Source organism: Dendrobates tinctorius, unplaced genomic scaffold (assembly GCF_039654945.1).
Source record: "Dendrobates tinctorius isolate UK_male_01 unplaced genomic scaffold, ASM3965494v1 ptg000019l, whole genome shotgun sequence".
In the NCBI taxonomy this organism is placed as follows: domain Eukaryota; kingdom Metazoa; phylum Chordata; class Amphibia; order Anura; family Dendrobatidae; genus Dendrobates; species Dendrobates tinctorius.
Window position 1 is genome coordinate 42,333,220 of NW_027361687.1, and position 25,634 is coordinate 42,358,853.

Below are 25,634 nucleotides of genomic sequence, written 5' to 3' on the forward strand. Positions count from 1 at the left end.
ATCATCAAATGATTATGACATCAACAAAATGATTATGACATCATCCAATGATTATGACATCAAATGATTATGACATCAACAAAATGATTATGTCATCATCCAATGATTATGACATCATCTAATGATTATGACATCATCAAATGATTATGACATCAACAAAATGATTATGACATCATCCAATGATTATGACATCAAATGATTATGACATCAATAAAATGATTATGTCATCATCCAATGATTATGACATCATCTAATGATTATGACATCATCAAATGATTATGACATCAACAAAATGATTATGTCATCATCCAATGATGATGACATCATCAAATGATTATGACATCATCAAATGATTATTACATCAACAAAATGATTATGACATCATCCAATGATTATGACATCATCAAATGATTATGACATCAACAAAATGATTATGACATCATCCAATGATTATGACATCAAATGATTATGACATCATCAAATGATTATGACATCAACAAAATGATTATGACATCATCTAATGATTATGACATCATCAAATGATTATGACATCAACAAAATGATTATGACATCAACAAAATGATTATGACATCATCTAATGATTATGACATCAACAAAATGATTATGACATCATCTAATGATTATGACATCATCAAATGATTATGACATCAACAAAATGATTATGACATCATCCAATGATTATGACATCAAATGATTATGACATCATCAAATGATTATGACATCAACAAAATGATTATGACATCATCCAATGATTATGACATCAAATGATTATGACATCATCAAATCATTATGACATCAACAAAATGATTATGACATCATCTAATGTTTATGACATCATCAAATGATTATGACATCAACAAAATGATTATGACATCATCCAATGATTATGACATCAAATGATTATGACATCATCAAATGATTATGACATCAACAAAATGATTATGACATCATCAAATGATTATGACATCAACAAAATGATTATGACATCATCCAATGATTATGACATCAAATGATTATGACATCATCAAATCATTATGACATCAACAAAATGATTATGACATCATCTAATGTTTATGACATCATCAAATGATTATGACATCAACAAAATGATTATGACATCATCCAATGATTATGACATCAAATGATTATGACATCATCAAATGATTATGACATCAACAAAATGATTATGACATCATCAAATGATTATGACATCAACAAAAGGATTATGACATCATCCAATGATTATTACATCAACAAAATGATTATGACATCATAAAATGATTATGACATCACCAAAATGATTATGACATTATCCAATGATTATGACATCAAATGATTATGACATCATCAAATGATTATGACATCATCAAAATGATTATGACATCATCAAATGATTATGACACCATCAAATGATTATGACATCAACAAAATGATTACGACATCATCCAATGATTATGACATCAAATGATTATGACATCATCAAATGATTATGACATCAACAAAATGATTATGACATCATCTAATGATTATGACATCATCAAATGATTATGACATCAACAAAATGATTATGACATCATCTAATGATTATGACATCATCAAATGATTATGACATCAACAAAATGATTATGACATCATCCAATGATTATAACATCAACAAAAGGATTATGACATCATAAAATGATTATGACATCAACAAAATGATTATGACATTATCCAATGATTATGACATCAAATGATTATGACATCATCAAATGATTATGACATCATCAAAGTGATTATGACATCATCAAATGATTATGACACCATCAAATGATTATGACATCAACAAAATGATTATGACATCATCTAATGATTATGACATCATCAAATGATTATGACATCAACAAAATGATTATGACATCATCTAATGATTATGACATCATCAAATGATTATGACATCAACAAAATGATTATGACATCATCCAATGATTATTACATCATATGATTATGACATCATCAAATGATTATGACATCAACAAAATGATTATGACATCATCTAATGATTATGACATCATCAAATGATTATGACATCAACAAAATGATTATGACATCATCCAATGATTATGACATCAAATGATTATGACATCATCAAATGATTATGACATGAACAAAATGATTATGACATCATCCAATGATTGTGACATCAAATGATTATGACATCATCAAATCAATATGACATCAACAAAATGATTATGACATCAACAAAATGATTATGACATCATCTAATGATTATGACATCATCAAATGATTATGACATCAACAAAATGATTATGACATCATCTAATGATTATGACATCATCAAATGATTATGACATCAACAAAATGATTATGACATCATCCAATGATTATTACATCATATGATTATGACATCATCAAATGATTATGACATCAACAAAATGATTATGACATCATCTAATGATTATGACATCATCAAATGATTATGACATCAACAAAATGATTATGACATCATCCAATGATTATGACATCAAATGATTATGACATCATCAAATGATTATGACATCAACAAAATGATTATGACATCATCCAATGATTATGACATCAAATGATTATGACATCATCAAATCAATATGACATCAACAAAATGATTATGACATCATCAAATGATTATGACATCAACAAAATGATTATGACATCATCTAATGATTATGACATCATCAAATGATTATGACATCAACAAAATGATTATGACATCATCTAATGATTATGACATCATCAAATGATTATGACATCAACAAAATGATTATGACATCATCCAATGATTATTACATCATATGATTATGACATCATCAAATGATTATGACATCAACAAAATGATTATGACATCATCTAATGATTATGACATCATCAAATGATTATGACATCAACAAAATGATTATGACATCATCCAATGATTATGACATCAAATGATTATGACATCATCAAATGATTATGACATGAACAAAATGATTATGACATCATCCAATGATTGTGACATCAAATGATTATGACATCATCAAATCAATATGACATCAACAAAATGATTATGACATCAACAAAATGATTATGACATCAACAAAATGATTATGACATCATCTAATGATTATGACATCATCAAATGATTATGACATCAACAATATGATTATGACATCATCTAATGATTATGACATCATCAAATGATTATGACACCAACAAAAGGATTATGACATCATCCAATGATTATTACATCAACAAAATGATTATGACATCATAAAATGATTATGACATCAACAAAATGATTATGACATTATCCAATGATTATGACATCAAATGATTATGACATCATCAAATGATTATGACATCATCAAAATGATTATGACATCATCAAATGATTATGACACCATCAAATGATTATGACATCAACAAAATGATTACGACATCATCCAATGATTATGACATCAAATGATTATGACATCATCTAATGATTATGACATCATCAAATGATTATGACATCAACAAAATGATTATGACATCATCTAATGATTATGACATCATCAAATGATTATGACATCAACAAAATTATTATGACATCATCCAATGATTATTACATCATATGATTATGACATCATCAAATGATTATGACATCAACAAAATGATTATGACATCATCTAATGATTATGACATCATCAAATGATTATGACATCATCCAATGATTATGACATCAAATGATTATGACATCATCAAATGATTATGACATCAACAAAATGATTATGACATCATCCAATGATTATGACATCAAATGATTATGACATCATCAAATCAATATGACATCAACAAAATGATTATGACATCATCAAATGATTATGACTTCAACAAAATGATTATGACATTATCTAATGATTATGACATCATCAAATGATTATGACATCATCAAATGATTATGACATCAACAAAATGATTATGACATCATCCAATGATTATGACATCAAATGATTATGACATCATGAAATGATTGTGACATCAACAAAATGATTATGACATCATCTAATGATTATGACATCATCAAATGATTATGACATCAACAAAATGATTATGACATCATCCAATGATTATGACATCAAATGATTATGACATCAACAAAATGATTATGTCATCATCCAATGATTATGACATCATCTAATGATTATGACATCATCAAATGATTATGACATCAACAAAATGATTATGACATCATCCAATGATTATGACATCAAATGATTATGACATCAATAAAATGATTATGTCATCATCCAATGATTATGACATCATCTAATGATTATGACATCATCAAATGATTATGACATCAACAAAATGATTATGTCATCATCCAATGATGATGACATCATCAAATGATTATGACATCATCAAATGATTATTACATCAACAAAATGATTATGACATCATCCAATGATTATGACATCATCAAATGATTATGACATCAACAAAATGATTATGACATCATCCAATGATTATGACATCAAATGATTATGACATCATCAAATGATTATGACATCAACAAAATGATTATGACATCATCTAATGATTATGACATCATCAAATGATTATGACATCAACAAAATGATTATGACATCAACAAAATGATTATGACATCATCTAATGATTATGACATCAACAAAATGATTATGACATCATCTAATGATTATGACATCATCAAATGATTATGACATCAACAAAATGATTATGACATCATCCAATGATTATGACATCAAATGATTATGACATCATCAAATGATTATGACATCAACAAAATGATTATGACATCATCCAATGATTATGACATCAAATGATTATGACATCATCAAATCATTATGACATCAACAAAATGATTATGACATCATCTAATGTTTATGACATCATCAAATGATTATGACATCAACAAAATGATTATGACATCATCCAATGATTATGACATCAAATGATTATGACATCATCAAATGATTATGACATCAACAAAATGATTATGACATCATCAAATGATTATGACATCAACAAAATGATTATGACATCATCCAATGATTATGACATCAAATGATTATGACATCATCAAATCATTATGACATCAACAAAATGATTATGACATCATCTAATGTTTATGACATCATCAAATGATTATGACATCAACAAAATGATTATGACATCATCCAATGATTATGACATCAAATGATTATGACATCATCAAATGATTATGACATCAACAAAATGATTATGACATCATCAAATGATTATGACATCAACAAAAGGATTATGACATCATCCAATGATTATTACATCAACAAAATGATTATGACATCATAAAATGATTATGACATCACCAAAATGATTATGACATTATCCAATGATTATGACATCAAATGATTATGACATCATCAAATGATTATGACATCATCAAAATGATTATGACATCATCAAATGATTATGACACCATCAAATGATTATGACATCAACAAAATGATTACGACATCATCCAATGATTATGACATCAAATGATTATGACATCATCAAATGATTATGACATCAACAAAATGATTATGACATCATCTAATGATTATGACATCATCAAATGATTATGACATCAACAAAATGATTATGACATCATCTAATGATTATGACATCATCAAATGATTATGACATCAACAAAATGATTATGACATCATCCAATGATTATAACATCAACAAAAGGATTATGACATCATAAAATGATTATGACATCAACAAAATGATTATGACATTATCCAATGATTATGACATCAAATGATTATGACATCATCAAATGATTATGACATCATCAAATGATTATGACACCATCAAATGATTATGACATCAACAAAATGATTATGACATCATCTAATGATTATGACATCATCAAATGATTATGACATCAACAAAATGATTATGACATCATCTAATGATTATGACATCATCAAATGATTATGACATCAACAAAATGATTATGACATCATCCAATGATTATTACATCATATGATTATGACATCATCAAATGATTATGACATCAACAAAATGATTATGACATCATCTAATGATTATGACATCATCAAATGATTATGACATCAACAAAATGATTATGACATCATCCAATGATTATGACATCAAATGATTATGACATCATCAAATGATTATGACATGAACAAAATGATTATGACATCATCCAATGATTGTGACATCAAATGATTATGACATCATCAAATCAATATGACATCAACAAAATGATTATGACATCAACAAAATGATTATGACATCAACAAAATGATTATGACATCATCTAATGATTATGACATCATCAAATGATTATGACATCAACAAAATGATTATGACATCATCTAATGATTATGACATCATCAAATGATTATGACATCAACAAAATGATTATGACATCATCCAATGATTATTACATCATATGATTATGACATCATCAAATGATTATGACATCAACAAAATGATTATGACATCATCTAATGATTATGACATCATCAAATGATTATGACATCAACAAAATGATTATGACATCATCCAATGATTATGACATCAAATGATTATGACATCATCAAATGATTATGACATCAACAAAATGATTATGACATCATCCAATGATTATGACATCAAATGATTATGACATCATCAAATCAATATGACATCAACAAAATGATTATGACATCATCAAATGATTATGACATCAACAAAATGATTATGACATCATCTAATGATTATGACATCATCAAATGATTATGACATCAACAAAATGATTATGACATCATCTAATGATTATGACATCATCAAATGATTATGACATCAACAAAATGATTATGACATCATCCAATGATTATTACATCATATGATTATGACATCATCAAATGATTATGACATCAACAAAATGATTATGACATCATCTAATGATTATGACATCATCAAATGATTATGACATCAACAAAATGATTATGACATCATCCAATGATTATGACATCAAATGATTATGACATCATCAAATGATTATGACATGAACAAAATGATTATGACATCATCCAATGATTGTGACATCAAATGATTATGACATCATCAAATCAATATGACATCAACAAAATGATTATGACATCAACAAAATGATTATGACATCAACAAAATGATTATGACATCATCTAATGATTATGACATCATCAAATGATTATGACATCAACAAAATGATTATGACATCATCTAATGATTATGACATCATCAAATGATTATGACATCAACAAAATGATTATGACATCATCCAATGATTATTACATCATATGATTATGACATCATCAAATGATTATGACATCAACAAAATGATTATGACATCATCTAATGATTATGACATCATCAAATGATTATGACATCAACAAAATGATTATGACATCATCCAATGATTATGACATCAAATGATTATGACATCATCAAATGATTATGACATCAACAAAATGATTATGACATCATCCAATGATTATGACATCAAATGATTATGACATCATCAAATCAATATGACATCAACAAAATGATTATGACATCATCAAATGATTATGACTTCAACAAAATGATTATGACATTATCTAATGATTATGACATCATCAAATGATTATGACATCAACAAAATGATTATGACATCATCCAATGATTATGACATCAAATGATTATGACATCATGAAATGATTGTGACATCAACAAAATGATTATGACATCATCTAATGATTATGACATCATCAAATGATTATGACATCAACAAAATGATTATGACATCATCCAATGATTATGACATCAAATGATTATGACATCAACAAAATGATTATGTCATCATCCAATGATTATGACATCATCTAATGATTATGACATCATCAAATGATTATGACATCAACAAAATGATTATGTCATCATCCAATGATGATGACATCATCAAATGATTATGACATCATCAAATGATTATGACATCAACAAAATGATTATGACATCATCCAATGATTATGACATCATCAAATGATTATGACATCAACAAAATGATTATGACATCATCCAATGATTATGACATCAAATGATTATGACATCAAAAAAAAGATTATGACATCAACCAATGATTATGACATCAAATGATTATGACATCATCAAATGATTATGACATCAACAAAATGATTATGACATCATCCAATGATTATGACATCAAATGATTATGACATCATCAAATGATTATGACATCAACAAAATGATTATGACATCATCTAATGATTATGACATCATCAAATGATTATGACATCAACAAAATGATTATGACATCAACAAAATGATTATGACATCATCTAATGATTATGACATCAACAAAATGATTATGACATCATCTAATGATTATGACATCATCAAATGATTATGACATCAACAAAATGATTATGACATCATCCAATGATTATGACATCAAATGATTATGACATCATCAAATGATTATGACATCAACAAAATGATTATGACATCATCCAATGATTATGACATCAAATGATTATGACATCATCAAATCATTATGACATCAACAAAATGATTATGACATCATCTAATGTTTATGACATCATCAAATGATTATGACATCAACAAAATGATTATGACATCATCCAATGATTATGACATCAAATGATTATGACATCATCAAATGATTATGACATCAACAAAATGATTATGACATCATCAAATGATTATGACATCAACAAAATGATTATGACATCATCCAATGATTATGACATCAAATGATTATGACATCATCAAATCATTATGACATCAACAAAATGATTATGACATCATCTAATGTTTATGACATCATCAAATGATTATGACATCAACAAAATGATTATGACATCATCCAATGATTATGACATCAAATGATTATGACATCATCAAATGATTATGACATCAACAAAATGATTATGACATCATCAAATGATTATGACATCAACAAAAGGATTATGACATCATCCAATGATTATTACATCAACAAAATGATTATGACATCATAAAATGATTATGACATCAAGAAAATGATTATGACATTATCCAATGATTATGACATCAAATGATTATGACATCATCAAATGATTATGACATCATCAAAATGATTATGACATCATCAAATGATTATGACACCATCAAATGATTATGACATCAACAAAATGATTACGACATCATCCAATGATTATGACATCAAATGATTATGACATCATCAAATGATTATGACATCAACAAAATGATTATGACATCATCTAATGATTATGACATCATCAAATGATTATGACATCAACAAAATGATTATGACATCATCTAATGATTATGACATCATCAAATGATAATGACATCAACAAAATGATTATGACATCATCCAATGATTATAACATCAACAAAAGGATTATGACATCATAAAATGATTATGACATCAACAAAATGATTATGACATTATCCAATGATTATGACATCAAATGATTATGACATCATCAAATGATTATGACATCATCAAAATGATTATGACATCATCAAATGATTATGACACCATCAAATGATTATGACATCAACAAAATGATTATGACATCATCTAATGATTATGACATCATCAAATGATTATGACATCAACAAAATGATTATGACATCATCTAATGATTATGACATCATCAAATGATTATGACATCAACAAAATGATTATGACATCATCCAATGATTATTACATCATATGATTATGACATCATCAAATGATTATGACATCAACAAAATGATTATGACATCATCTAATGATTATGACATCATCAAATGATTATGACATCAACAAAATGATTATGACATCATCCAATGATTATGACATCAAATGATTATGACATCATCAAATGATTATGACATGAACAAAATGATTATGACATCATCCAATGATTGTGACATCAAATGATTATGACATCATCAAATCAATATGACATCAACAAAATGATTAAGACATCAACAAAATGATTATGACATCAACAAAATGATTATGACATCATCTAATGATTATGACATCATCAAATGATTATGACATCAACAAAATGATTATGACATCATCTAATGATTATGACATCATCAAATGATTATGACATCAACAAAATGATTATGACATCATCCAATGATTATTACATCATATGATTATGACATCATCAAATGATTATGACATCAACAAAATGATTATGACATCATCTAATGATTATGACATCATCAAATGATTATGACATCAACAAAATGATTATGACATCATCCAATGATTATGACATCAAATGATTATGACATCATCAAATGATTATGACATCAACAAAATGATTATGACATCATCCAATGATTATGACATCAAATGATTATGACATCATCAAATCAATATGACATCAACAAAATGATTATGACATCATCAAATGATTATGACTTCAACAAAATGATTATGACATTATCTAATGATTATGACATCATCAAATGATTATGACATCAACAAAATGATTATGACATCATCCAATGATTATGACATCAAATGATTATGACATCATGAAATGATTGTGACATCAACAAAATGATTATGACATCATCTAATGATTATGACATCATCAAATGATTATGACATCAACAAAATGATTATGACATCATCCAATGATTATGACATCAAATGATTATGACATCAACAAAATGATTATGTCATCATCCAATGATTATGACATCATCTAATGATTATGACATCATCAAATGATTATGACATCAACAAAATGATTATGACATCATCCAATGATTATGACATCAAATGATTATGACATCAACAAAATGATTATGTCATCATCCAATGATTATGACATCATCTAATGATTATGACATCATCAAATGATTATGACATCAACAAAATGATTATGTCATCATCCAATGATTATGACATCATCTAATGATTATGACATCATCAAATGATTATGACATCAACAAAATGATTATGACATCATCCAATGATTATGACATCATCAAATGATTATGACATCAACAAAATGATTATGACATCATCCAATGATTATGACATCAAATGATTATGACATCAAAAAAAAGATTATGACATCAACCAATGATTATGACATCAAATGATTATGACATCATCAAATGATTATGACATCAACAAAATGATTATGACATCATCCAATGATTATGACATCAAATGATTATGACATCATCAAATGATTATGACATCAACAAAATGATTATGACATCATCTAATGATTATGACATCATCAAATTATTATGACATCATCAAATGATTATGACATCAACAAAATGATTATGACATCATCTAATGATTATGACATCAACAAAATGATTATGACATCATCTAATGATTATGACATCATCAAATGATTATGACATCAACAAAATGATTATGACATCATCCAATGATTATGACATCAAATGATTATGACATCATCAAATGATTATGACATCAACAAAATGATTATGACATCATCCAATGATTATGACATCAAATGATTATGACATCATCAAATCATTATGACATCAACAAAATGATTATGACATCATCTAATGTTTATGACATCATCAAATGATTATGACATCAACAAAATGATTATGACATCATCCAATGATTATGACATCAAATGATTATGACATCATCAAATGATTATGACATCAACAAAATGATTATGACATCATCAAATGATTATGACATCAACAAAATGATTATGACATCATCCAATGATTATGACATCAAATGATTATGACATCATCAAATCATTATGACATCAACAAAATGATTATGACATCATCAAATGATTATGACTTCAACAAAATGATTATGACATTATCTAATGATTATGACATCATCAAATGATTATGACATCAACAAAATGATTATGACATCATCCAATGATTATGACATCAAATGATTATGACATCATGAAATGATTGTGACATCAACAAAATGATTATGACATCATCTAATGATTATAACATCATCAAATGATTATGACATCAAGAAAATGATTATGACATCATCCAATGATTATGACATCAAATGATTATGACATCATCAAATGATTATGACATCAACAAAATGATTATGACATCATCTAATGATTATGACATCATCAAATGAATATGACATCAACAAAATGATTATGACATCATCTAATGATTATGACATCATCAAATGATTATGACATCAACAAAATGATTATGACATCATCCAATGATTATGACATCAACAAAAGGATTATGACATCATCCAATGATTATTACATCAACAAAATGATTATGACATCATAAAATGATTATGACATCAACAAAATGATTATGACATTATCCAATGATTATGACATCAAATGATTATGACATCATCAAATGATTATGACATCATCCAATGATTATGACATCAAATGATTATGACATCAACAAAATGATTATGTCATCATCCAATGATTATGACATCATCTAATGATTATGACATCATCAAATGATTATGACATCAACAAAATGATTATGACATCATCCAATGATTATGACATCAAATGATTATGATATCATCAAATCATTACGACATCAACGAAATGATTATGACATCAACAAAATGATTATGACATCATCAAATGATTATGACATCAACAAAATGATTATGACATCATCTAATGATTATGACATCATCAAATGATTATGACATCAACAAAAGGATTATGACATCATCCAATGATTATGACATCATCAAATGATTATGACACCATCAAATGATTATGACATCAACAAAATGATTACGACATCATCCAATGATTATGACATCAAATGATTATGACATCATCAAATGATTATGACATCAACAAAATGATTATGACATCATCTAATGATTATGACATCATCAAATGATTATGACATCAACAAAATGATTATGACATCATCCAATGATTATGACATCAAATGATTATGACATCATGAAATGATTGTGACATCAACAAAATGATTATGACATCATCTAATGATTATGACATCATCAAATGATTATGACATCAACAAAATGATTATGACATCATCTAATGATTATGACATCATCAAATGATTATGACATCAACAAAATGATTATGACATCATCCAATGATTATGACATCAAATGATTATGACATCATCAAATGATTACGACATCAACAAAATGATTATGACATCATCCAATGATTATGACATCAAATGATTATGACATCATGAAATGATTGTGACATCAACAAAATGATTATGACATCATCTAATGATTATGACATCATCAAATGATTATGACATCAACAAAATGATTATGACATCATCCAATGATTATGACATCAAATGATTATGACATCAACAAAATGATTATGTCATCATCCAATGATTATGACATCATCTAATGATTATGACATCATCAAATGATTATGACATCAACAAAATGATTATGACATCATCCAATGATTATGACATCATCAAATGATTATGACATCAACAAAATGATTATGACATCATCCAATGATTATGACATCAAATGATTATGACATCAAAAAAAAGATTATGACATCAACCAATGATTATGACATCAAATGATTATGACATCATCAAATGATTATGACATCAACAAAATGATTATGACATCATCCAATGATTATGACATCAAATGATTATGACATCATCAAATGATTATGACATCAACAAAATGATTATGACATCATCTAATGATTATGACATCATCAAATGATTATGACATCATCAAATGATTATGACATCAACAAAATGATTATGACATCATCTAATGATTATGACATCAACAAAATGATTATGACATCATCTAATGATTATGACATCATCAAATGATTATGACATCAACAAAATGATTATGACATCATCCAATGATTATGACATCAAATGATTATGACATCATCAAATGATTATGACATCAACAAAATGATTATGACATCATCCAATGATTATGACATCAAATGATTATGACATCATCAAATCATTATGACATCAACAAAATGATTATGACATCATCTAATGTTTATGACATCATCAAATGATTATGACATCAACAAAATGATTATGACATCATCCAATGATTATGACATCAAATGATTATGACATCATCAAATGATTATGACATCAACAAAATGATTATGACATCATCAAATGATTATGACATCAACAAAATGATTATGACATCATCCAATGATTATGACATCAAATGATTATGACATCATCAAATCATTATGACATCAACAAAATGATTATGACATCATCAAATGATTATGACTTCAACAAAATGATTATGACATTATCTAATGATTATGACATCATCAAATGATTATGACATCAACAAAATGATTATGACATCATCCAATGATTATGACATCAAATGATTATGACATCATCAAATGATTATGACATCAACAAAATGATTATGACATCATCTAATGATTATGACATCATCAAATGATTATGACATCAACAAAATGATTATGACATCATCTAATGATTATGACATCATCAAGTGATTATGACATCAACAAAATGATTATGACATCATCCAATGATTATGACATCAACAAAAGGATTATGACATCATCCAATGATTATTACATCAACAAAATGATTATGACATCATAAAATGATTATGACATCAACAAAATGATTATGACATTATCCAATGATTATGACATCAAATGATTATGACATCATCAAATGATTATGACATCATCCAATGATTATGACATCAAATGATTATGACATCAACAAAATGATTATGTCATCATCCAATGATTATGACATCATCTAATGATTATGACATCATCAAATGATTATGACATCAACAAAATGATTATGACATCATCCAATGATTATGACATCAAATGATTATGATATCATCAAATCATTACGACATCAACGAAATGATTATGACATCAACAAAATGATTATGACATCATCAAATGATTATGACATCAACAAAAGGATTATGACATCATCCAATGATTATGACATCATCAAATGATTATGACACCATCAAATGATTATGACATCAACAAAATGATTACGACATCATCCAATGATTATGACATCAAATGATTATGACATCATCAAATGATTATGACATCAACAAAATGATTATGACATCATCTAATGATTATGACATCATCAAATGATTATGACATCAACAAAATGATTATGACATCATCCAATGATTATGACATCAAATGATTATGACATCATGAAATGATTGTGACATCAACAAAATGATTATGACATCATCTAATGATTATGACATCATCAAATGATTATGACATCAACAAAATGATTATGACATCATCTAATGATTATGACATCATCAAATGATTATGACATCAACAAAATGATTATGACATCATCCAATGATTATGACATCAAATGATTATGACATCATCAAATGATTACGACATCAACAAAATGATTATGACATCATCCAATGATTATGACATCAAATGATTATGACATCATCAAATCAATATGACATCAACAAAATGATTATGACATCATCAAATGATTATGACTTCAACAAAATGATTATGACATTATCTAATGATTATGACATCATCAAATGATTATGACATCAACAAAATGATTATGACATCATCCAATGATTATGACATCAAATGATTATGACATCATGAAATGATTGTGACATCAACAAAATGATTATGACATCATCTAATGATTATGACATCAAATGATTATGACATCAACAAAATGATTATGTCATCATCCAATGATTATGACATCATCTAATGATTATGACATCATCAAATGATTATGACATCAACAAAATGATTATGACATCATCCAATGATTATGACATCAAATGATTATGACATCAACAAAATGATTATGTCATCATCCAATGATTATGACATCATCTAATGATTATGACATCATCAAATGATTATGACATCAACAAAATGATTATGTCATCATCCAATGATTATGACATCATCTAATGATTATGACATCATCAAATGATTATGACATCAACAAAATGATTATGACATCATCCAATGATTATGACATCATCAAATGATTATGACATCAACAAAATGATTATGACATCATCCAATGATTATGACATCAAATGATTATGACATCAAAAAAAAGATTATGACATCAACCAATGATTATGACATCAAATGATTATGACATCATCAAATGATTATGACATCAACAAAATGATTATGACATCATCCAATGATTATGACATCAAATGATTATGACATCATCAAATGATTATGACATCAACAAAATGATTATGACATCATCTAATGATTATGACATCATCAAATGATTATGACATCATCAAATGATTATGACATCAACAAAATGATTATGACATCATCTAATGATTATGACATCAACAAAATGATTATGACATCATCTAATGATTATGACATCATCAAATGATTATGACATCAACAAAATGATTATGACATCATCCAATGATTATGACATCAAATGATTATGACATCATCAAATGATTATGACATCAACAAAATGATTATGACATCAGCCAATGATTATGACATCAAATTATTATGACATCATCAAATCATTATGACATCAACAAAATGATTATGACATCATCTAATGTTTATGACATCATCAAATGATTATGACATCAACAAAATGATTATGACATCATCCAATGATTATGACATCAAATGATTATGACATCATCAAATGATTATGACATCAACAAAATGATTATGACATCATCAAATGATTATGACATCAACAAAATGATTATGACACCATCCAATGATTATAACATCAAATGATTATGACATCATCAAATGATTATGACATCAACAAAATGATTATGACATCATCCAATGATTATAACATCAAATGATTATGACATCATCAAATGATTATGACATCAACAAAATGATTACGACATCATCTAATGATTATGACATCATCAAATGATTATGACATCAACAAAATGATTATGACATCATCCAATGATTATGACATCAAATGATTATGACATCATCAAATCATTATGACATCAACAAAATGATTATGACATCATCAAATGATTATGACTTCAACAAAATGATTATGACATTATCTAATGATTATGACATCATCAAATGATTATGACATCAACAAAATGATTATGACATCATCCAATGATTATGACATCAAATGATTATGACATCATGAAATGATTGTGACATCAACAAAATGATTATGACATCATCTAATGACTATGACATCATCAAATGATTATGACATCAAGAAAATGATTATGACTTCATCCAATGATTATGACATCAAATGATTATGACATCAACAAAATGATTATGTCATCATCCAATGATTATGACATCATCCAATGATTATGACATCAAATGATTATGACATCAAAAAAAAGATTATGACATCATCCAATGATTATGACATCAAATGATTATGACATCATCAAATGATTATGACATCAATAAAATGATTATGACATCATCCAATGATTATGACATCAAATGATTATGACATCATCAAATGATTATGACATCAACAAAATGATTATGACATCATCTAATGATTATGACATCATCAAATGATTATGACATCATCAAATGATTATGACATCAACAAAATGATTATGACATCAACAAAATGATTATGACATCATCTAATGATTATGACATCAACAAAATGATTATGACATCATCTAATGATTATGACATCATCAAATGATTATGACATCAACAAAATGATTATGACATCATCCAATGATTATGACATCAAATGATTATGACATCATCAAATGATTATGACATCAACAAAATGATTATGACATCATCCAATGATTATGACATCAAATGATTATGACATCATCAAATCATTATGACATCAACAAAATGATTATGACATCATCTAATGTTTATGACATCATCAAATGATTATGACATCAACAAAATGATTATGGCATCATCCAATGATTATGACATCAAATGATTATGACATCATCAAATGATTATGACATCAACAAAATGATAATGACATCATCAAATGATTATGACATCAACAAAATGATTATGACATCATCCAATGATTATAACATCAAATGATTATGACATCATCAAATGATTATGACATCAACAAAATGATTATGACATCATCCAATGATTATAACATCAAATGATTATGACATCAACAAATGATTATGACATCAACAAAATGATTATGACATCAACACAATGATTATGACATCATCAAATGATTATGACATCAACAAAATGATTGTGACATCATCCAATGATTATGACATCAAATGATTATGACATCATCAAATCATTATGACATCAACAAAATGATTATGACATCATCAAATGATTATGACTTAAACAAAATGATTATGACATTATCTAATGATTATGACATCATCAAATGATTATGACATCAACAAAATGATTATGACATCATCCAATGATTATAACATCAAATGATTATGACATCATCAAATGATTATGACATCAACAAAATGATTATGACATCATTCAATGATTATAACATCAAATGATTATGATATCATCAAATGATTATGACATCAACAAAATGATTATGACATCAACAAAATGATTATGACATCATCAAATGATTATGACATCAACAAAATGATTATGACATCATCCAATGATTATGACATCAAATGATTATGACATCATCAAATCATTATGACATCAACAAAATGATTATGACATCATCTAATGATTATGACATCATCAAATGATTATGACATCAAGAAAATGATTATGACATCATCCAATGATTATGACATCAAATGATTATGACATCATCAAATGATTGTGACATCAACAAAATGATTATGACATCATCTAATGATTATGACATCATCAAATGATTATGACATCAAGAAAATGATTATGACATCATCCAATGATTATGACATCAAATGATTATGACATCATCAAATGATTATGACATCAACAAAATGATTATGACATCATCCAATGATTATGACATCATCAAATGATTATGACACCATCAAATGATTATGACATCAACAAAATGATTACGACATCATCCAATGATTATGACATCAAATGATTATGACATCATCAAATGATTATGACATCAACAAAATGATTATGACATCATCTAATGATTATGACATCATCAAATGATTATGACATCAACAAAATGATTATGACATCATCCAATGATTATTACATCATATGATTATGACATCATCAAATGATTATGACATCAACAAAATGATTATGACATCATCTAATGATTATGACATCATCAAATGATTATGACATCAACAAAATGATTATGACATCATCCAATGATTATGACATCAAATGATTATGACATCATCAAATGATTATGACATCAACAAAATGATTATGACATCATCCAATGATTATGACATCAAATGATTATGACATCATCAAATCAATATGACATCAACAAAATGATTATGACATCATCAAATGATTATGACTTCAACAAAATGATTATGACATTATCTAATGATTATGACATCATCAAATGATTATGACATCAACAAAATGATTATGACATCATCCAATGATTATGACATCAAATGATTATGACATCATGAAATGATTGTGACATCAACAAAATGATTATGACATCATCTAATGATTATGACATCATCAAATGATTATGACATCAAGAAAATGATTATGACATCATCCAATGATTATGACATCAAATGATTATGACATCAAAAAAATGATTATGTCATCATCCAATGATTATGACATCATCTAATGATTATGACATCATCAAATGATTATGACATCAACAAAATGATTATGACATCATCCAATGATTATGACATCAAATGATTATGACATCAACAAAATGATTATGTCATCATCCAATGATTATGACATCATCTAATGATTATGACATCATCAAATGATTATGACATCAACAAAATGATTATGTCATCATCCAATGATTATGACATCATCTAATGATTATGACATCATCAAATGATTATGACATCAACAAAATGATTATGACATCATCCAATGATTATGACATCATCAAATGATTATGACATCAACAAAATGATTATGACATCATCCAATGATTATGACATCAAATGATTATGACATAAAAAAAAGATTATGACATACCCAATGATTATGACATCAAATGATTATGACATCATCAAATGATTATGACATCAACAAAATGATTATGACATCATCCAATGATTATGACATCAAATGATTATGACATCATCAAATGATTATGACATCAACAAAATGATTATGACATCATCTAATGATTATGACATCATCAAATGATTATGACATCATCAAATGATTATGACATCAACAAAATGATTATGACATCATCTAATGATTATGACATCAACAAAATGATTATGACATCATCTAATGATTATGACATCATCAAATGATTATGACATCAACAAAATGATTATGACATCATCCAATGATTATGACATCAAATGATTATGACATCATCAAATGATTATGACATCAACAAAATGATTATGACATCATCCAATGATTATGACATCAACAAAATGATTATGACATCATCCAATGATTATAACATCAAATGATTATGACATCATCAAATGATTATGACATCAACAAAATGATTATGACATCATCCAATGATTATAACATCAAATGATTATGACATCATCAAATGATTATGACATCAACAAAATGATTATGACATCATCTAATGATTATGACATCATCAAATGATTATGACATCAACAAAATGATTATGACATCATCCAATGATTATGACATCAAATGATTATGACATCATCAAATCATTATGACATCAACAAAATGATTATGACATCATCAAATGATTATGACTTCAACAAAATGATTATGACATTATCTAATGATTATGACATCATCAAATGATTATGACATCAACAAAATGATTATGACATCATCCAATGATTATGACATCAAATGATTATGACGTCATGAAATGATTGTGACATCAACAAAATGATTATGACATCATCTAATGATTATGACATCATCAAATGATTATGACATCAAGAAAATGATTATGACATCATCCAATGATTATGACATCAAATGATTATGACATCAACAAAATGATTATGTCATCATCCAATGATTATGACATCATCCAATGATTATGACATCAAATGATTATGACATCATCAAATGATTATGACATCAACAAAATGATTATGACATCATCCAATGATTATGACATCAAATGATTATGACATCATCAAATGATTATGACATCAACAAAATGATTATGACATCATCTAATGATTATGACATCATCAAATGATTATGACATCAAGAAAATGATTATGACATCATCCAATGATTATGACATCAAATGATTATGACATCAACAAAATGATTATGTCATCATCCAATGATTATGACATCATCCAATGATTATGACATCAAATGATTATGACATCATCAAATGATTATGACATCAACCAAATGATTATGACATCATCCAATGATTATGACATCAAATGATTATGACATCATCAAATGATTATGACATCAACAAAATGATTATGACATCATCTAATGATTATGACATCATCAAATGATTATGACATCATCAAATGATTATGACATCAACAAAATGATTATGACATCAACAAAATGATTATGACATCATCCAATGATTATGACATCAAATGATTATGACATCATCAAATGATTATGACATCAACAAAATGATTATGACATCATCCAATGATTATGACATCAAATGATTATGACATCATCAAATCATTATGACATCAACAAAATGATTATGACATCATCTAATGTTTATGACATCATCAAATGATTATGACATCAACAAAATGATTATGACATCATCCAATGATTATGACATCAAATGATTATGACATCATCAAATGATTATGACATCAACAAAATGATAATGACATAATCAAATGATTATGACATCAACAAAATGATTATGACATCATCCAATGATTATAACATCAAATGATTATGACATCATCAAATGATTATGACATCAACAAAATGATTATGACATCATCCAATGATTATAACATCAAATGATTATGACATCATCAAATGATTATGACATCAACATAATGATTATGACATCAACACAATGATTATGACATCATCAAATGTTTATGACATCAACAAAATGATTGTGACATCATCCAATGATTATGACATCAAATGATTATGACATCATCAAATCATTATGACATCAACAAAATGATTATGACATCATCAAATGATTATGACTTAAACAAAATGATTATGACATTATCTAATGATTATGACATCATCAAATGATTATGACATCACCAAAATGATTATGTCATCATCCAATGATTATAACATCAAATGATTATGACATCATCAAATGATTATGACATCAACAAAATGATTATGACATCATCCAATGATTATAACATCAAATGATTATGACATCATCAAATGATTATGACATCAACAAAATGATTATGACATCAACAAAATGATTATGACATCATCAAATGATTATGACATCAACAAAATGATTATGACATCATCCAATGATTATGACATCAAATGATTATGACATCATCAAATCATTATGACATCAACAAAATGATTATGACATCATCAAATGATTATGACTTAAACAAAATGATTATGACATTATCTAATGATTATGACATCATCAAATGATTATGACACCAACAAAATGGTTATGACATCATCCAATGATTATGACATCAAATGATTATGACATCATGAAATGATTGTGACATCAACAAAATGATTATGACATCATCTAATGATTATGACATCATCAAATGATTATGACATCAAGAAAATGATTATGACATCATCCAATGATTATGACATCAAATGATTATGACATCATCAAATGATTATGACATCAACAAAATGATTATGACATCATCTAATGATTATGACATCATCAAATGATTATGACATCAACAAAATGATTATGACATCATCTAATGATTATGACATCATCAAATGATTATGACATCAACAAAATGATTATGACATCATCCAATGATTATGACATCAACAAAAGGATTATGACATCATCCAATGATTATTACATCAACAAAATGATTATGACATCATAAAATGATTATGACATCAGCAAAATGATTATGACATTATCCAATGATTATGACATCAAATGATTATGACATCATCAAATGATTATGACATCATCAAAATGATTATGACATCATCAAATGATTATGACACCATCAAATGATTATGACATCAACAAAATGATTACGACATCATCCAATGATTATGACATCAAATGATTATGACATCATCAAATGATTATGACATCAACAAAATGATTATGACATCATCTAATGATTATGACATCATCAAATGATTATGACATCAACAAAATGATTATGACATCATCTAATGATTATGACATCATCAAATGATTATGACATCAACAAAATGATTATGACATCATCCAATGATTATGACATCAAATGATTATGACATCATCAAATCATTATGACATCAACAAAATGATTATGACATCATCAAATGATTATGACTTCAACAAAATGATTATGACATTATCTAATGATTATGACATCATCAAATGATTATGACATCAACAAAATGATTATGACATCATCCAATGATTATGACATCAAATGATTATGACATCATGAAATGATTGTGACATCAACAAAATGATTATGACATCATCTAATGATTATGACATCATCAAATGATTATGACATCAAGAAAATGATTATGACATCATCCAATGATTATGACATCAAATGATTATGACATCATCAAATGATTGTGACATCAACAAAATGATTATGACATCATCTAATGATTATGACATCATCAAATGATTATGACATCAAGAAAATGATTATGACATCATCCAATGATTATGACATCAAATGATTATGACATCATCAAATGATTATGACATCAACAAAATGATTATGACATCATCCAATGATTATGACATCATCAAATGATTATGACACCATCAAATGATTATGACATCAACAAAATGATTACGACATCATCCAATGATTATGACATCAAATGATTATGACATCATCAAATGATTATGACATCAACAAAATGATTATGACATCATCTAATGATTATGACATCATCAAATGATTATGACATCAACAAAATGATTATGACATCATCCAATGATTATTACATCATATGATTATGACATCATCAAATGATTATGACATCAACAAAATGATTATGACATCATCTAATGATTATGACATCATCAAATGATTATGACATCAACAAAATGATTATGACATCATCCAATGATTATGACATCAAATGATTATGACATCATCAAATGATTATGACATCAACAAAATGATTATGACATCATCCAATGATTATGACATCAAATGATTATGACATCATCAAATCAATATGACATCAACAAAATGATTATGACATCATCAAATGATTATGACTTCAACAAAATGATTATGACATTATCTAATGATTATGACATCATCAAATGATTATGACATCAACAAAATGATTATGACATCATCCAATGATTATGACATCAAATGATTATGACATCATGAAATGATTGTGACATCAACAAAATGATTATGACATCATCTAATGATTATGACATCATCAAATGATTATGACATCAACAAAATGATTATGACATCATCCAATGATTATGACATCAAATGATTATGACATCAACAAAATGATTATGTCATCATCCAATGATTATGACATCATCTAATGATTATGACATCATCAAATGATTATGACATCAACAAAATGATTATGACATCATCCAATGATTATGACATCAAATGATTATGACATCAACAAAATGATTATGTCATCATCCAATGATTATGACATCATCTAATGATTATGACATCATCAAATGATTATGACATCAACAAAATGATTATGTCATCATCCAATGATTATGACATCATCTAATGATTATGACATCATCAAATGATTATGACATCAACAAAATGATTATGACATCATCCAATGATTATGACATCATCAAATGATTATGACATCAACAAAATGATTATGACATCATCCAATGATTATGACATCAAATGATTATGACATAAAAAAAAGATTATGACATACCCAATGATTATGACATCAAATGATTATGACATCATCAAATGATTATGACATCAACAAAATGATTATGACATCATCCAATGATTATGACATCAAATGATTATGACATCATCAAATGATTATGACATCAACAAAATGATTATGACATCATCTAATGATTATGACATCATCAAATGATTATGACATCATCAAATGATTATGACATCAACAAAATGATTATGACATCATCTAATGATTATGACATCAACAAAA